The sequence below is a fragment of the Mustelus asterias genome, chromosome 26 (genome assembly GCF_964213995.1).
Source record: "Mustelus asterias chromosome 26, sMusAst1.hap1.1, whole genome shotgun sequence".
NCBI lineage: Eukaryota > Metazoa > Chordata > Chondrichthyes > Carcharhiniformes > Triakidae > Mustelus > Mustelus asterias.
Genome location: NC_135826.1, coordinates 15,912,878 through 15,929,849, shown reverse-complemented (window position 1 = coordinate 15,929,849; position 16,972 = coordinate 15,912,878). Strand labels below are relative to the sequence as shown.

At 46.9% G+C, this 16,972-nt stretch overlaps 1 protein-coding gene across 1 annotated transcript in view; it reads left to right on the top strand.

Annotated features, from left to right (window-relative positions):
• The first annotated feature begins 1,978 nt into the window (after nucleotides 1-1,978).
• Nucleotides 1,979-16,972, top strand: part of LOC144479387 (uncharacterized) — a 38,306-nt gene continuing 23,312 nt past the window's right edge. The window contains exon 1 of the mRNA XM_078198008.1: nucleotides 1,979-1,987. The gene's annotated coding sequence lies outside the window, so the exon portion shown is untranslated. The remainder of the gene's footprint in view (nucleotides 1,988-16,972) is intronic.

The window sequence follows — 16,972 nt, the reverse complement described above, 5'->3', positions numbered from 1 at the left end:
AAACACTTCCCCCTCCCTCCAGTCTCAGGCCCCACTGCATTGCAAACCCCTCCCTCCCTCCCCTCTATAGTCACCTCCTTGCCGGCACCATTGCTGCTTCCGTGCTCGCTGGGAGAGGGGGTGAATGGGGAAAGAGAGGGAGAGGGAGAGGAGGAAGGGATGGAGAGGGAGGAGAGAGGGGGTGAATGGGGAAAGAGAGAGAGAGGGAGGGGGAAGAGATGGAGATGAGACCTGCTGCAGACTGGAATGGGGTGTGTGTTGGGGTTTGGGGATCACAGAAGGAAATTGCTTGGGGGTTTGGGGTGAAAACTCCTCCATGGGTGGAGATGGAGCGAGTCTATTGCAATCTGTCGGAGCTTGGGGTGCTGGCCAGGGTTATGATGTCCAAGTTCTAGGTTATGACGAAAATCATAAAAGTTGCTTGTTTAAACATATGTTTAAACAGAGACTGCTTTTTCTAAAGTTAGCTCAGTTTTTGAATGTTTGATGGTATGGAAATTCAGAAATATGGTACTTTGTGATTTTGATGTCTAAATGCTTAAGTGATATTGTCAATGGTAAATGTTTGAACACTGTAGTTTGAGACAACTGAAGTGATTGCTGTCAGTTATGTTATTTACAATAATGATAGTTACATGACTGCTTCTGAATGCAACTCATAGAAACCATAGAAACCCTACAGTGCAGAAGGAGGCCATTCGGCCCATCGAGTCTGCACCGACCACAATCCCACCCAGGCCCTACCCCCACATATTTACCCGCTAATCCCTCTAACCTACACATCTCAGGGGCAATTTTAACCTGGCCAATCAACCTAACCCGCACATCTTTGGACTGTGGGAGGAAACCGGAGCACCCGGAGGAAACCCACGCAAACACGAGGAGAATGTGCAAACTCCACACAAACAGTGACCCAAGCCGGGAATCGAACTCGGGACCCTGGAGCTGTGAAGCAGCAGTGCTAACCACTGTGCTACCGTGCCGCCCATCAACTGATGACAAATGATAGCTAAATAGTTGTTTTAACACAACTGATGCCAACTGAGTGCAAATGAACACTGTTTAAGGCAGATGATGTCAAATGAAGTCAGTCAGTTTGGATAGGGAATCTCGAAGGGCTGAATAGACTCATCCTGTTCCTATCTTCTTCGTGGTGGTGTTTCTCTGAGGTTGAGAAAGGAAGATATCTCGTCACTTGGCCCATGATTAACCTGTTCGATGCTGGTACTTGGGTGAAAACTGTCCACTAAACCTTCCCTTCCCAGTGCTCATACTGTTTCTACTGATAATTTAAAATTCATCAAAAAACACCAAGGGAGGAATTTAACCAGCACATCCGCCCAAGGTTCGTACAATCCCGCCTGAGGCCAATGGAGAATGCTGTTCTCTGAGCGTCGCCCGCCCCCAGAATCGGGGCGGGCATGCCGGTAAAATTCCGGCCAAAGAGAGAGGATCCAATGTCACAATTACATTTTAGGCCAATGTTCCTGTAAAGCTGGACACTGCATACCTGTGGTGTAGTGAGCTGGTCAGAGCTGGAACACAGGGTCAGTTCACTTACTTATATATTATCATGCTGATCACACTGTTTAATGTGTTTGGAACACAGCAAGGTCAATGGATATGTTATTAGGTATCCAAGGTTCTTAAAAGGTCTGGGCCACCCTTAATGGAGTTGAAGTGCAGATTTAAAGACACTTTGTGGTTGAGATAAATAGAAAATTAATCAAAAATAAAGGAAATTAAAAAGAGGTCATGCAAATATTAAATTTCAAAGTATTGTTACCATCCTCTGTTTTAAAAGAGGAATTTGATACTTAAGCAAGATTCTGAAAGGCATGACACCATCTCATTTAATCCGTTTGTCTTCCATTTCCCAATCAATGATGTGGCCATAGATCTGAAGGGATGGCTCCTGGAAGACTGTGTGTCTATATAATGTGTGAGTCTATCCGCCGTTCAGTGGAGCTGCTCAGATGATCACAAGGTGAGTTTGCCTCGTTCCTTCCAGTGTTCATTGATTAATTGGGTGGAATGGGAGGGTTCAGTTCACATTCTGAGTGTGTGGACATTCAGATGGAACAGGGTATAAATTCCCCAACTTATTTGCTATTTCCTGATAGGAGTAACTTCTCAATTTGGCATTATTCTAAAACCTTCTTTTGCACCTTCTCCAGTAACACTCTGTCCTTTTTCTGATATGGAGGCCAGAACCATTCACAATTCTCCAAGTGTGCTCCAATCAAAATTTATTAGAAGTTTATACTTTTCAATCCTATCCTTCTAGAACTCAACCCAGTGCTTTGTTTGCTTTTTCAAGATGTTGTTAACCTGTATCCCTACTTTTAGTGATTCATACATTTATTCCCCCAGATGTTTGTTGCTGTACTCTTTTTAAATGGCTATTTTCTGAGGGATCTCTGATTCCCAAGTCAGAATTGTTGAATAAACTCGAGGCAAATTCCAAACTCCCCCAAAGACATCAAGTATGACACAGCAGTAGAGGAAGAGATTGGGTAGAGAAAATGCGTAATACAGAGATGGTGGTGTAGTGGTGCTCTCATTGCGTTCGTCATCCTCAGGCCCAGGTTAATGGTTCTGGGGGCATGGGTTCAAAAGCCTGGTGGAACTAAAGTTCAAATACTAAGGCTGGAATTTTACTGCCACACCTGCCCTGAAACTGATGGCGTGGCTCGCAGAACAGAATTCTCTGTTTACCTCAGGTGGGATTTTGTGAGCCTCGCCTGAGTGAGGCCTAAATCAGGAATAGAAAGCTACTCTCGTTAATAATGACTCTGACAATTATCTGGTTCACTGATGCCCAGTAGGGCAGTAAATTTGTCTTATCTGCTGTGGCCGACACAACAATCTGGCTGCCTCTTAACTGCCCTCTGCAATATCCCAGCAAAACCTTCCTCTATTTTGGGTGACCCCTCCCCCACACCCCTTTATAAGAGGCTGCTCCTTTTTACTTTGCCTGTCAGTCAGTTTGATTTCGTTTATTTGATTTGCCAAAGAGATTGCAAGCTGCACAGTTCAAGGGCAATTAAGGATGGGCAACAAATGCTGGCTTTGCTAAAATGTCCACATCCCATGAAAAATAATAAAAACCATCGATACAATAATGTTGTAAACAGTGCTTTCTACCCATTGACTTCAGACAATGAGGGAGTGGGGAGGGAGCTGTGTATTGTGTAGGGAATTTAGAGTTTAGCAAAAGCAAGATGGGAAGATCCAGGAGAAACTGATTAGAACACTACAATGTGCCAAATATTTGTATGTAATTATTTACATTCTATATAATGTGTGCATGTCAACGGATGAGCGTGTATATATATTTATATCATTGTAGTCTAATTGTCATATATTTGCCATAAAATATCATTGATCAGAGGCTGGTGTTCCATGACTGGGACAGTTCAGACGGTAATTAAGAATAAACCATTGGGTCTGTGCAGGACTGGTGTCACATATAGGCGAGACTCGGTAAGGATGGTCATTTTGGGATGAAAGGGCATTTGGGGAACAAGTGAACCAGTGTGATGTTTTGTAACAATCCAACAGCTTTTTGGCATTTTAATGGCTGCATACAGTGACACCAGAATGGAGATAAACGGCTAATTCTCCTGTCAATCACATTTGGAGCCCATTATTTGACTAAAAGCAGCTTCTTTTTTCTGCAGGTATTGGAATTTGGACACATATTTTCTGGATGGTTAGTTTAAGTATTTAAAGTATGAATCCTAACCCACTGAACTACTTGAGCCATTCGGTTAGTGACTCAGAGACTGGAATTTTTGGATTTGATTTGATTTATTATTGTCACAAATATTAGTATAAAAACAAAAGTATTGTTTTTTGCGCGCTCTACAGACAAAACATACCGTTCATAGAGAAGGAAAGGAGAGAGTGCAGAATGTTGTGTTACAGTCATGGCTCGGGTGTAGAGAAAGATCAACTTAATGTGAGGTAGGTCCATTCAAAAGTCTGATGGCAGCAGGGAAGAAGTTGTCCTTGACTCGGTTGGTACGTGTCCTTAGACCTTTGTATCTTTTTCCTGATGGAAGAAGTTGAAAGGGAGTATGTCTGGGGTGTGTGAGGTCCTTAATTATGCTGGCCGCCTTTCTAAGGCAGCGGGAAGTGTAGAAAGTGTCAATGGGTGGGAGGCTGGTTTGAGTGATGGACTGGGCTTTGTTCAAGACCCTTTGTAGTCTTGGACAGAGTAGGAACCATACCAAGCTACGATACAATCAGAAAGAAGGTTTCTATTAAAGTTAAAGTTGGTGAGAGTTGGAATGGACATGCCAAATTTCTTTATTCTTCTGAGAATATAGAGGCATTGGTGGGTTTTCTTAACTACAGCATCAGCATGGAGGGACCAGGACAGGTTGTTGGTGATCTGGACACCTAAAAACATGAAGCTCTCAACCATTTCTACTTTGTCCCGATTGATGTAGACAGGGGCACGTCCTCCACTCCACTTCCTGAAGTCACTGAGTGAGAATCACTCATCCAATCAGTATAATTTAAATTAGTTGCATATGTTTTCTTTACTCTTTCCAATAATTTGCCTTAAATATGGAACAACATTCATTAAATAGCAGGAAGATTCCAATCCACTCACCATGACCATGAAGTATTTTATCTGTTGAATGGGAGAGTGCATGATCAGGCTAGCCCATTGCACTGGGGGTGCTACTGACACCTGCAATCACGGTTTACCAAGCTCGGGTAGAGTAAAGGATCAGGGAGCCAATGAGTTTAAACTGAGGCTTTACCTGATGCAATTTTTCAAAGCTATCTCGGCCTTTTGGCTGAAGTGAAGTGTGAGATCAAGCCCGAGAGGGGGCGCAATTCCTCATCCTGTCAGCTTGGGTCTTGTTTAATCGAACCCAAGATGGGATGCAATGCCTTGTCTTGACAGCCTGGATCTAGTTTGTCTCAAATGTGGGGACTATGATTGGACTTAATTTGAACTGGCCTTTTTGATTAGAAATGAAGAACCAAAAGGTACCAATAAAAAAAAGGAAAAATGTAAAAAGGTGACAGCAGTTTATTCATTTGTGGGGCAAAGGTGTCGCTGGCTGGACAGCATTTATTGCCCATCCTTAGTTGTTCTTGATCTGAGTGGCTTGCTGGGCCATTTCAGAGGGCAGTTGAGAGTCAACCACATTGCCAGTGTAACCAGATCAGGGAAGGATGGTGGATTTCTTTCCCATTAGTGAAACAGATGGGTTATTTGGCAATTGACAATGGTTTCATGGTCATCAGTAGATTCTTAATTCCAGATGTTTTTTATTCAATTCAAATTTCACTATCTACCACGGTGGGATTCAAACCTGGGGCCCCAGAACATTAGCTGAGTTTCTGGACAGCTGGTCCAGCGATAATACCACTCGGCCATCGCCTCCCCATTGATTGAGTAGGATAATATTTGTACATTTGCAGAATAATTTTCCCAAACAGCTATTTTCCCATCAATGTGTGAATATTGTCCACTCCATGTCTCCATTTCAGCCAGTTTTGTCCATATTCCACATATTGTATCAATGCCCATCAAAAGGTGTGATGCGCGATATAACACACGAGAGGCGTGATGTACTCGGGAAATAAAGGCTTTTATTGCCAACAATAACAGAGCTACCATATACAGTATACGATCCCAGACTAAAGGGTCACCAGGCAGAGCAGTGACCTTTATACCTCTCCCAGGAGGCGGAGCCGACTGGGGTGTACCATAACAACTATATTAACAGGTAGAACAGCCCAACCCTAACCCCAACAGTAACATATATACAGACTCATAGTACTGGCCAGACCATGGCTCAGCACTACCTGGTGGGAACCAACAATGGTTCACCACATTCACCCCTCCTTTGAAAACAAAGGCCGGCGGGGTACAAAACACAGAACAATTGTTCATCTGTCTATAAGTTCAAACGGTCTGGGGGACCGCACCGTCGTTGTGACCTCCTCAACACCGGCGATGACACCGGTTCAGGCAATCGCGGTGACGTTCTCTCCAAGGCGGTGTCCAGCAACTCCTCCAGTGCCTCACGGACCGGTAGACCCCGAGGTGGTGACAATCCGCTGAACTCGGGCACGCCTTGAAGTGGCGACCATCTCCTGGACTCAGGCAAGCTGTACATGGGAGTAAGAGGGTTAAGTGGTGGTCCCGATACTGCCCGCGCTGTGTCAGGAGGGGAAATAATGGTTGGGGGGTCCCTAACAGGAGGTGTGGGAGCGACAGGGGTTTCCAAGACCCCTGCTGGCGCCAGATCTCGAATCGAGACCGTGTCCTCTCGCCCGTCAGGATATGCCACGTAGGCATACTGAGGGTTGGCGTGGAGGAGATGGACCTGTTCAACCAAAGGGTCCGACTTGCGGGTCCTAACATGCCGCCGCAGGAGGACAGGTCCTGAGTACATCAACCAAGATGGTAATGAGATCCCAGAGGAAGACTTCCTAGGGAATGAAAACATTCTCTCATGAGGAGTAGCGTTGGTTGCCGTACACAGGAGTGAGCGTATGGAGTGGAGCGCATCAGGGAGTACCTCTTGCCAACGGGAGACTGGAAGACCTTTAGACCTCAACGCCAGTAAGACAGCCTTCCAGACTGTAGCATTCTCTCGTTCGACCTGTCCGTTACCCCTTGGGTTGTAGCTCGTGGTTCTAATAGAGGCAATCCCATATGAGAGCAGGTATTGCCTCAAGTCATCGCTCATGAACGACGAGCCCCTATCGCTGTGGATATAACAGGGGTAACCGAACAGGGTGAAAAGATCACGAAATGCCTTGATAACCGTGGCAGCGGTCATATCAGAACAGGGAATGACAAAAGGGAATCGTGAGTACTCATCAACCACATTGAGGAAGTACACGTTCCGATCTGTCGAGGGAAGGGGGCCCTTAAAGTCCACACTCAGTCTTTCGAATGGACGAGTGTCAGGTCGGTAGAAGTGCGGTTTGCATTCCGCGCATACCCGGCAGCTTCTGGTTATGGACCTGACATCCTCCACCGAGTAGGGTAGATTCCGGGCTTTTATGAAGTGGAAGAGCCGAGTGACCCCCGGATGGCAGAGGTCATTGTGGAGAGCCTGCAATCGATTCTCCTGCATACTAGCGCATGTTCCACGCGACAGGGCATCCGAGGGCTCGTTGAGCTTCCCTGGACGATACATGATATCATAATTGTAGGTGGAGAGTTCGATTCTCCACCTCAAGATCTTATCATTCTTGATCTTAGCCCGTAACGTGTTGTTGAACATGAACGCCACGGACCGCTGGTCCGTGAGCAGAGTGAACCGTTTTCCCGCCAAGTAATGGCGCCAATGCCGGACGGCCTCCACAATGGCCTGGGCCTCCTTTTCCACCGCCGAATGTCGAATTTCAGGGCCTTGGAGGGTGCAAGAAAAAAAGGCGACGGGCCTGCCCGCCTGGTTAAGTGTAGCGGCCAGGGCGAAATCAGATGCATCACTCTCCACCTGGAAGGGGATGGACTCATCGATAGCGTGCATCGTGGCTTTCGCGATGTCGGCTTTTATTCTTGCAAAGGCTAGGCGAGCCTCTGGTGCTAGGGGAAAAGAGGTAGACTTGATGAGCGGACGGGCTTTGTCCGCGTAATTGGGAACCCACTGTGCGTAGTATGAGAAGAAGCCTAAGCATCTTCTCAGTGCTTTGACGCAAGTAGGCAGGGGAAGTTCGAGGAGAGGACGCATACGGTCTGGATCAGGGCCAAGGACCCCGTTTTCCACCACGTATCCGAGGATAGCTAGGCGGCGTGTGCGAAATACACACTTCTCCCTGTTGTAGGTCAGATTCAGGCGAGATGCAGTGCGTAAGAATCTAAGAAGGTTGGCATCGTGGTCCTGCTGGTCATGGCCGCAGATGGTGACATTATCCAGGTACGGGAAGGTAGCCCGCAGTCCGTTCTGGTCCACCATTCAGTCCATAGCACGCTGGAAGACCGAGACCCCATTCGTGACACCAAAAGGAACCCTTAAAAAATGGTACAGGCGACCATCCGCCTCAAAGGCCGTGTATTGTCGGTCCTCTGGGCGAATGGGGAGCTGGTGGTAAGCAGATTTTAAGTCGATGGTGGAGAACACCCGGTACTGCGCAATCTGATTGACCATGTCAGATATGCGCGGGAGGGGATACGCATCCAGCTGCGTGTATCTGTTAATGGTCTGACTATAGTCTATGACCATCCGGGGTTTGTTCCCATTCTTAACCACCACGACTTGCGCTCTCCAAGGACTAGCGCTAGGTTGGATGATCCCTTCCTTGAGGAGCCGCTGAACTTCAGATCGAATGAAGATCCGATCCTCAGCGCTGTAACGCCTGCTCTTTGTTGCGATGGGCTTGCAGCCTGGCACGAGATTCTGGAATAGGGAGGGTGTGGTAATCCTAAGCGTTGAGAGACTACATGTGGAGCGTGTTGGGCAATTTAGAGGCTGCGGGTCTCCCACTGAAAGTGGAGGGAGTGGCCCACCGTACTGCAGGGTTACACTCTTCAAGTGGACCATAAAATCTAGTCCTAGGAGTATTGGCGCGCAAAGGTGCGGTAACACAAGGATCTTGAAGTTCTCGTAGACTGTGTCCTGCACCGTCAGATTGACCACACAACTCCCGAGCACGGTGACAGACCGGGACCTTGACGCCATCGAAATTGTCTGCTTGACAGTCCGAATCTGGAGACGACACCGCTTCACGGTGTCTGGGTGAATGAAGCTCTCCGTGCTCCCGCTGTCAAACAAACAATAAATCGGGCGTTTGTTTACCTGTATGTCCATCATGGACTTGTCGAGTCTGTGAGGCTTGGTCTGGTCCAGGATGATCGCGCCACCGTTGGTTTGTGGGCGCAACTGCAGGCAGCTGAGATGGTTGATGACGACCCCTGCTGGTCATTCACGGTCGGTGCCGACCAAAATGGCTGCCCCCATAGGTCGCACGTGGACGATGGCGCCAAAACCTGCGGCCCCTGCAGGTCGCACGTGTCTTGCGACTCCGTCGTTCGGAATGGCGACGTCCTGGAATCGCACGTGGCAGAAGACCTTGAAGATGCAGAAGACAAGGAGGCCGGCTCCGAGGAGCCACACGCCGCACTGCTGTTCTTGGATGGAAGTTTGGACCGGCATACCTTGGAATAGTGCCCCTTCTTGCCGCAGGCGGAGCACAACACCGCTTTAGCTGGACATCGCTGCCGAGGGCGTTTCACCCCGCCCACAGAAGTAACACCGCGGGCCACCTGGAGCTGCTGCCGTCGTCAGGTCCGAGGCTGGGAACGCAATCGCGCAGTTTTTCGGTCCCGCTGAATGAAGTGGGGTCTGTGACTGCCCCTGCTACGCTGTATCCACGTGGTCGTCGGGGTACATCGCCAGACTTTTGGAGGCCGTTTCTAGAGTGTCAGCTAACTCTATGGATTTAGTGAGATCGAGGTTACCTTGCTCCAACAGCCGAAGGCGGATGTACGACGAGCCGATTCCCGCCACGAACGCATCTCGAGCTAGGTCGTTCATGTACTGGTCTGCCGACACTGCCTTGCAGTTGCAGGCTCTGGCGAGCTGTTGAAGTTCGCACGCGTACTGTTCCGTCGTTTCGCCGGGCTGCCGCCGTCGAGTGGCTAGAAGGTATCGAGCATGCATCTCATTTGGCGGTTTGTTGTATCGCTTCTTGAGAAGCTCGAGGACCCCTTTGTAGTCGGTGGCCCCACGGATCGCTAGGTATACAGCGTCGCTTACCCTCGCGTGGAGGACCCGGAGTCTGTCGGCGTCGTCGGTGACCGCTGTGGAGGCGTCGAGGTAATCTTGGAAACACTTCAACCAGTGGTCGAAAATGTTTGATGCTCCCGCCGCACGTGGGTCCAACGTAAGCCCTTCGGGTTTAAGCATTTGCTCCATGTTTTCTTTGTCGTTTTTTTTTCGAAAAAAAAAAGAATTTACTTGTTGGCAATAAAATTGATGCACGATATAACACACGAGAGGCGTGATGTACTCGGGAAATAAAGGCTTTTATTGCCAACAGTAACAGAGCTACCATATACAGTATACGATCCCAGACTAAAGGGTCACCAGGCAGAGCAGTGACCTTTATACCTCTCCCAGGAGGCGGAGCCGACTGGGGTGTACCATAAGGACGATATTAACAGGTAGAACAGCCCAACCCTAACCCCAACAGTAACATATATACAGACTCATAGTACTGGCCAGACCATGGCTCAGCACTACCTGGTGGGAACCAACAATGGTTCACCACAAGGTGGATTTACCTCATCTTTCAGAGCAGAAGATACCGCCAGCATGAATAGCTGGAAAATTCCAGCTATGGTCTTTCTTGTCATGTGTTTTCTTTGAAGGAAATAAAAATTCTTCATTAATTGGTCACAACAAGACATTGCTGTTCTTCCCAGGTTTGCATATCTTTTCTCACATTTTGCCAAATTGAAATTATACACCACTGAGAACTAGTGTTCCACGTTACCTTTCTGGGTTTTGGGGCACCCTTGCTTTTAACCTCAGCGGAATTCTTCACAAACCCCTGATCTGAATAGTGTTCACTCACAGTCCACAGTCATGTTACTGACTCTCAACTGATAACAGACATAATACTGAGCCCAACCATCCACAATTCAACTTTTCATTCATGTTATAAGATGACAATGATGCCCTAGTTTGAGCCAGTTTCATACTCAGCAAACAAATGTATGCGAGTGAGTCATAGTCACCGCTTCCTGTGAGCTGCGTGGCACAAACCCTAAAGCCCCCACATAGGCGGGACTTAATTTGGCATCTTTAAATTACCTGTGCGCACAGCCATGGTAAAAGGATTTAAAAGTACTTCACTATTAAATAAATGTCCCCACTACTCCATAAAAAATTAGAGGGAACATTGTTCATGGCAGCAGCCCGGTGGCCCGCTGCCTCACAGCGGCAGGGACCCGGTTCAACACCCAGCTTGAATCACTGTCTGTGTGGAGTTTACACATTATCCTCGTGTCTGTGCGGGTTTCCTCTGGGTGCTCCGGTTTCCTCCCACACTCCAAAGATGTGCGGGTTAGGTTGATTGGCCATCCTAAATTGCCCCTTAGTGGGACTATGGGGAAAGAGGCTGGGTAGGGTTGTGGTTGGTGCAGACTCAATGGGCCGAATGACCTCCTTCTGCACTGTAGGGATTCTATGATCGTATTCGATGATTCTATGTAACGAAGAATTGTATTTTGATCACAGTTCACTTGTAACGAAGAAAGAATTTGGTGGAATTCTCCCATCCCACCCAAGGCCGGTTTCCTGGTGGGCAGGAGCAGAGAATCTAGCGGGAGGCAGAAAGTCGGAAAGCTGCAGGCGTAAACATTTTTGGAATTCCCGATGGCAGGTTAATGGGGGCTCAATTATCCCGCTGCCCAGTGGTGTGAGCGCCATTTCCATCTCATGAATGCTCAAACAGCTGCTTTCTGGAATCTCCTTACACCTTCCCATCTTGCATCACGACAGCAGAAAATTACGTTGGCCTCAAACCCATCTGAAAACGAGTGGTGTGCACAAGTCAGACGTCATTTCGCTTGAGACTTTGAGGTGAGTGCAACATACATAGCCGACCTGCCATCGCACTGCGCCACGCTTGTAGCAGTGAAAGCCACATTGCTGGGGTGGTAGGGTTGATCTGCTCCACCTCCAGAAGGAGTACACTGCTGCGGTTTTCATGTAGGCCCCCACTTGCAGAGACTGACCAGTCTGTGGCTGGGGTTGTGGAGTGCAGGGGTCTTCTATCTCAATGGCTGATATCATTGCTCACAACAACACCACTGTGCAGTGATTCTGGACAGAACTCTACCCCCGCCACCGATCCCGACCCCCTAAACAAACAGGAGCGAAAATTCACCTCACTGTGTCTGATTTGGTTTACGAGACACACGAAAGAAATTCAAGTCCAGGAGGCTGAGCAGGAAAAGCAACAAAACCGATTCCCAAAGTCAAACACCTGAGTTAGAAGAAGCTGCAGGAATTTACTCTTTCCATCCTGGGAATGATGTGGCTGTGAGGTAATCTTATAGTATTGGGAATAATTTGAAGAGATGTTCAGATAAACCTGGAATATTTCTCTAAATTAAACAATGAGAATGAGGCGAGGGTACATGGGTTCAAACAAGAATAAATTGTGGACCAATATCAGGAAATTCTCCTCCATAGTGATGGTAAATGGAATGCATCATAAACCGAGTGCAAAAGTTGGGAATTTGGTGAGAGTGGGAATTTGGTGCAGGGGAGATGATGCTTTTTGTCTCCAATTATAGAGTCATACAGGTTTACAGCATGGAAACAGGCCCTTCGGCCTAACTTGTCATACCGCCCCTTTTTTTAACCCCGAAGCTAGTTCCAATTGCCCGCATTTGGCCCATATCCCTCTATATCCATCTTACCCATGTAACTGTCTAAATACTTTTTAAAAGACAAAATTGTACCTGCCTCTACTACTACTGTGGCAGTTTGTTCCACTCACCACCCTCTGTGTGAACAAAATTGCCCCTTTGGACCCTTTTGTATCTCTCCCCTCTCACCTTAAACCTATGCCCTCTAGTTTTAGACTCCCCTACCTTTGGGAAAAGATATTGGCTCTCGAGCTGATCTATGCCCCTCATTACTTTATAGACCTCGATAAGATCACCCATCCCTCAGCCTTCTACGCTCCAGAGAAAAAAGTCTCAGTCTGTTCAGCCTCTCCTTATAACTCAAACCATCAAGTCCCGGTAGCATCCTAGTAAATCTCATCTGCACTCTTTCTAGTTTAATAATATCCTTTCTATAATAGGGTGACCAGAACTGTACACAGTATTCCAAGTGTGGCCCTCCCAATGTCTACTAGTACTACTTCAACAAGATGTCCCAACTCCTGTATTCAATGTTCTGACCGATGAAAACAAGCATGCCGAATGCCTTGTTCACCACTCTGTCCATCTGTGACTCCACTTTCAAGGAGCTATGAACCTGTACCCCTCGATCTCTTTGTTCTGTAACCAACCCCAACGCCATACCATTAACTGAATAAGTCCTGCCCTGGTTCAATCTACCAAAATGCATCACCTGGCATTTATCTAAATTAACCTCCATCTGCCATTCGGCAGCCCACTGGCCCAACTGATCAAGATCCCGTTGCAATCCGAGATAACCTTCTTCACTATCCACTTTGCCACCAATCCTGGTGTCATCTGCAAACTTACGAACCATGCCTCCTCATATTCTCATCCAAATCATTAATATAAATGACAAATAACAGTGGACTCGGCACCGATCCCTGAGGCACACTGCTGGTCACAGGCCTCCAGTTTGAAAAACAACCCTCCACAACCATCCTCTGGCTTCTGTCATCAAGCCAATTTTGTATCCATTTAGCTACCTCACCCTGGATCCCTGAGATTTAACCTTATGCAACAACCTACCATGCGGTACCTTGTCAAAGACCTTGCTAAAGTCCATGTAGACAACATCAACTGCACTGCCCTCATTTACCTTCTTGGTTACTCCTTCAAAAAACTCAATCAAATTTGTGAGACATGATTTTCCACTCATAAAGCCATGCTGATTGTCCCTAATCAGTCCTTGCTTCTCTAAATGCCTGTAGATCCTATCTCTCAAATTACCTTTCAACAACTTACCCACCACAGATGTGAAGCTCACCGGCCTGTAGTTGCCAAATTTTTCCCTGCAGCCCTTTTTAAACAAAGGCACAACATTTGCCACCCTCCAATCTTCAGGCAGCTCACCTGTGACTATCGATGATTGAAATATCTCTGCTAGGGGACCCGCAATTTCCTCCCTAGCCTCCCACAATGTCCTGGGATATACTTCATCAGGTCCTGGGGATTTATCTACCTTGATGCGCTTTAAGACTTCCAGCACCTCCTTCTCTGTAATATGTACACTCCTCAAGACATCACTATTTATTTCCCCAAGTTCCCTAACATCCATGCTTTTCTCAACATTAAATACTGATGAGAAATATTCATTTAGGATCTCACTCATCTCTTTTGGATCCACACATAGATGACCTTGTTGATCCTTAAGAGGCCCTACTCTCTCCCTAGTTACTCTTTTGGCTTTTATGTATTTGTAGAAACTCTTTGGATTCTCCTTTGCCTTATCTGCCAAAATAATCTCGTGTCCCCTTTTTGCCCTCCTGATTTCTCTCTTAACTCTACTCCTACACCCTCTATAGTCTTCAAGGGATTCACTTAATCCCAGCTGCCTGTGCATGTCATGTGCCTACTTCTTCTTCTTGACCAGGGCCTCAATATCCCAAGTTATCCAGGGTTCCCTATTTCTATCAGCATTGCCCTTCATTCGAAGAGGAATGTGCTCACCATGATCCCTGGTTAACACACTTTTGAAAGCCTCCCACTTACCAGATGTCCCTTTGCCTTTCCACAGACTCCCCCAATTAACGTTTGAAAGTTCCTGCCTGATACCATCAAAATTTACCTTGCCCCAATTTAGAATTTTAACTTTTGCGCCAGGCCTATCATTCTCCATAGCTATCTTAAAACTAATAGAATTATGGTCACTGGTCCCAAAGTGATCCCTCACTAACACTTCTGTCACCAGCCCTTCCTTATTTCCCAAGAGGAGGTCAAGTTTTGACCCCTCTCCAGTCGGGCCATTCGCATACTGAATGAGAAATTCCTCCTGAATCCATCCAACAAATTTCTCTCTATCCAACCCTTTAATACAATGGCTGCCCCAGTCAATGTTGGGAAAGTTAAAATCCCCTACTATTATCACCCTGTTTTTCTTGGAGCTATCTGTAACCTTCTTACATATTTGCTCCTCAATTTCCTGCTGACTATTTGGGGGCCTATAGTACAACCCTATCAAAGTGATTTCCTCCTTCCTATTTCTCAGTTCTACCCATATGGATTCAGTGGCCGAATCTTTGGATATATCCCCTCTCAGTACTGCCGTGCTGTTTCCCCTAATTGAAAATGCAACTCCCCCTCCTCTCTTACCTCCTGTTCTATCTTTCCTGTAGCATTGTACCCTGGAACATTGAGCTGCCAGTCCTGTCCCTCTCTTCATCATGCTTCAGTAATTGCTATAATATCCCAGTCCCACGTATCCATCCATGCACTGAGTTCATCTGCCTTGCCCGTCAGGCCTGTTGCATTGAAATAAATGCAGTTTAATCTGGACTTCCCTTGCTTGAAATCAGTGGGGGAGGAGGAGGGTCTGCTGCCACTCTGTCTGAGATCGCTGAGGAGGAAGGGGGAGGGGGCACCACTCTGCCTGAGATCGGTGGGGGGGGGGAAGGGGCTCGTGAACGGTCTGGGTGGCGGGGGGATGGGGGGATAAGGGGATCAGTAATGTTGTGGGGGTGGGGCAATGTCAGTGGGGGCCAGGGGGAGGCGTTATCCGGGCCAGGCGGGGTGTGGCAAGGGAGCAGCATTCTATCACTTTTTCCTCTGCGCATGCGCAGTTGGAGGTGCTGAATGGAGCTGCAGGGTTTCGGGTGCATTCAGCCCCGCCCACAGCTTTCTGCAGCGCGATTCGGAATCGCTGATATTTTTGCAGGCAGGGTGCGTATGGGGGCTCCTGAAAATGAGTCGAAACGTCCGCCCAGCACTGAGAATCAAAATGATAAAATAGGGCCCATTGATTCTGAAAGTTAACCATCCCTGTTACACCAACACTAACTGAAAAGAGAGCTGAGGATTTTCCCAGGCACAGGGGGAATGAATGGAAAGAGCGGACATCTGTACATCTGTGACTGATAACGAACAGACACCACAAGACTAATTACGCAGTAACCATGACTAGAGACAAGATATTAATGTAGTCTCTTGCCCGTCTCATTGATGCAGAGAGGGAGAGGAAGTCAGAATAGGCTGTGATGTTTGTCCATCTTGTTTGAAAGTAGTTGTTTCAGAATGTATCCAGCACAGTAACACACAGCCAATTGAAACAGAGTTTCCAGGATCAGATATCATTGTGCTTTTCACACAGCTCTTGACACTGAACTTACTGGTTACAGAGAGCTTCCCAATTTGGAAATATTAGTTACCGCTGCTGAAAAGATTGTAACCGCTGTTTAAAAGACAAGTCAGTTTTTCAGCAAATTAGAAGTTAGTTTAATTATTTTTTTTACCCCCTCCAGGGTCACAATCAAATATCATCATGTCAGAGCCTTAAGGATTTCCTATTCTGCAATAAAACGGCTGCTGCAGGAAGTGGGGAAATGAAGTTTTATAATTCACGCAACTTCCCAATATTCTGAACATTCGTTAATTTTGTTCGTTATAACCGCTAACCACAATTTCCAAACATTCTCCATTTCTATTGCCAGTTCTCTATTTCTATTGTTCTGATCATTCTGTAACTGTTACAATTTCTGCCTTTTCCCCATTTGGGGTAAAATTCCCTGGAGTTTCTCCCAGTGGAATCACTAATGTTATGGTGCAGGAGCGGGAGAGGGCCTGGGGAAATGAATCCCACTTGTGTTAAGGAATGTGAGGATTTAGTTATGAGGAAAGACTTGGACCCTTCATCAGAACAAACAGGGTTGAGAGAATTTGAGACAATCTATTGATATGAGTGAGGAATGAGTGAGGGAGTAGGAGGCAGGCAGTGGGAATAATCAGTCTGTGCTCCAATTGGCAGAATGTGGCTCGTGGTTTCTCCCAGGGATCTGTATTGGGGCCTCAGCTTTTCATTCCACTGATAAATGACTGAGATGAAGGAATAGAGAGTCAGAAACCCAAGTTTCCTGTTGGGACTAAATTAGGTTCTGAGTACGTCGTGTAGATGGGAGTAGAAAGTTGCCGTGACACTTTGATAGATGAAGCAAATTGAGAAAAACAAGTTCCACTGATCGGCAACTGGAAGGTGTAAATTCATAATCATTACCAAAAGAATGATGGGAGAGATTTTTTAAATACAGAATACCCGAAACATCTTACTAAATGTAATGGTGTGAGCAGAACCGA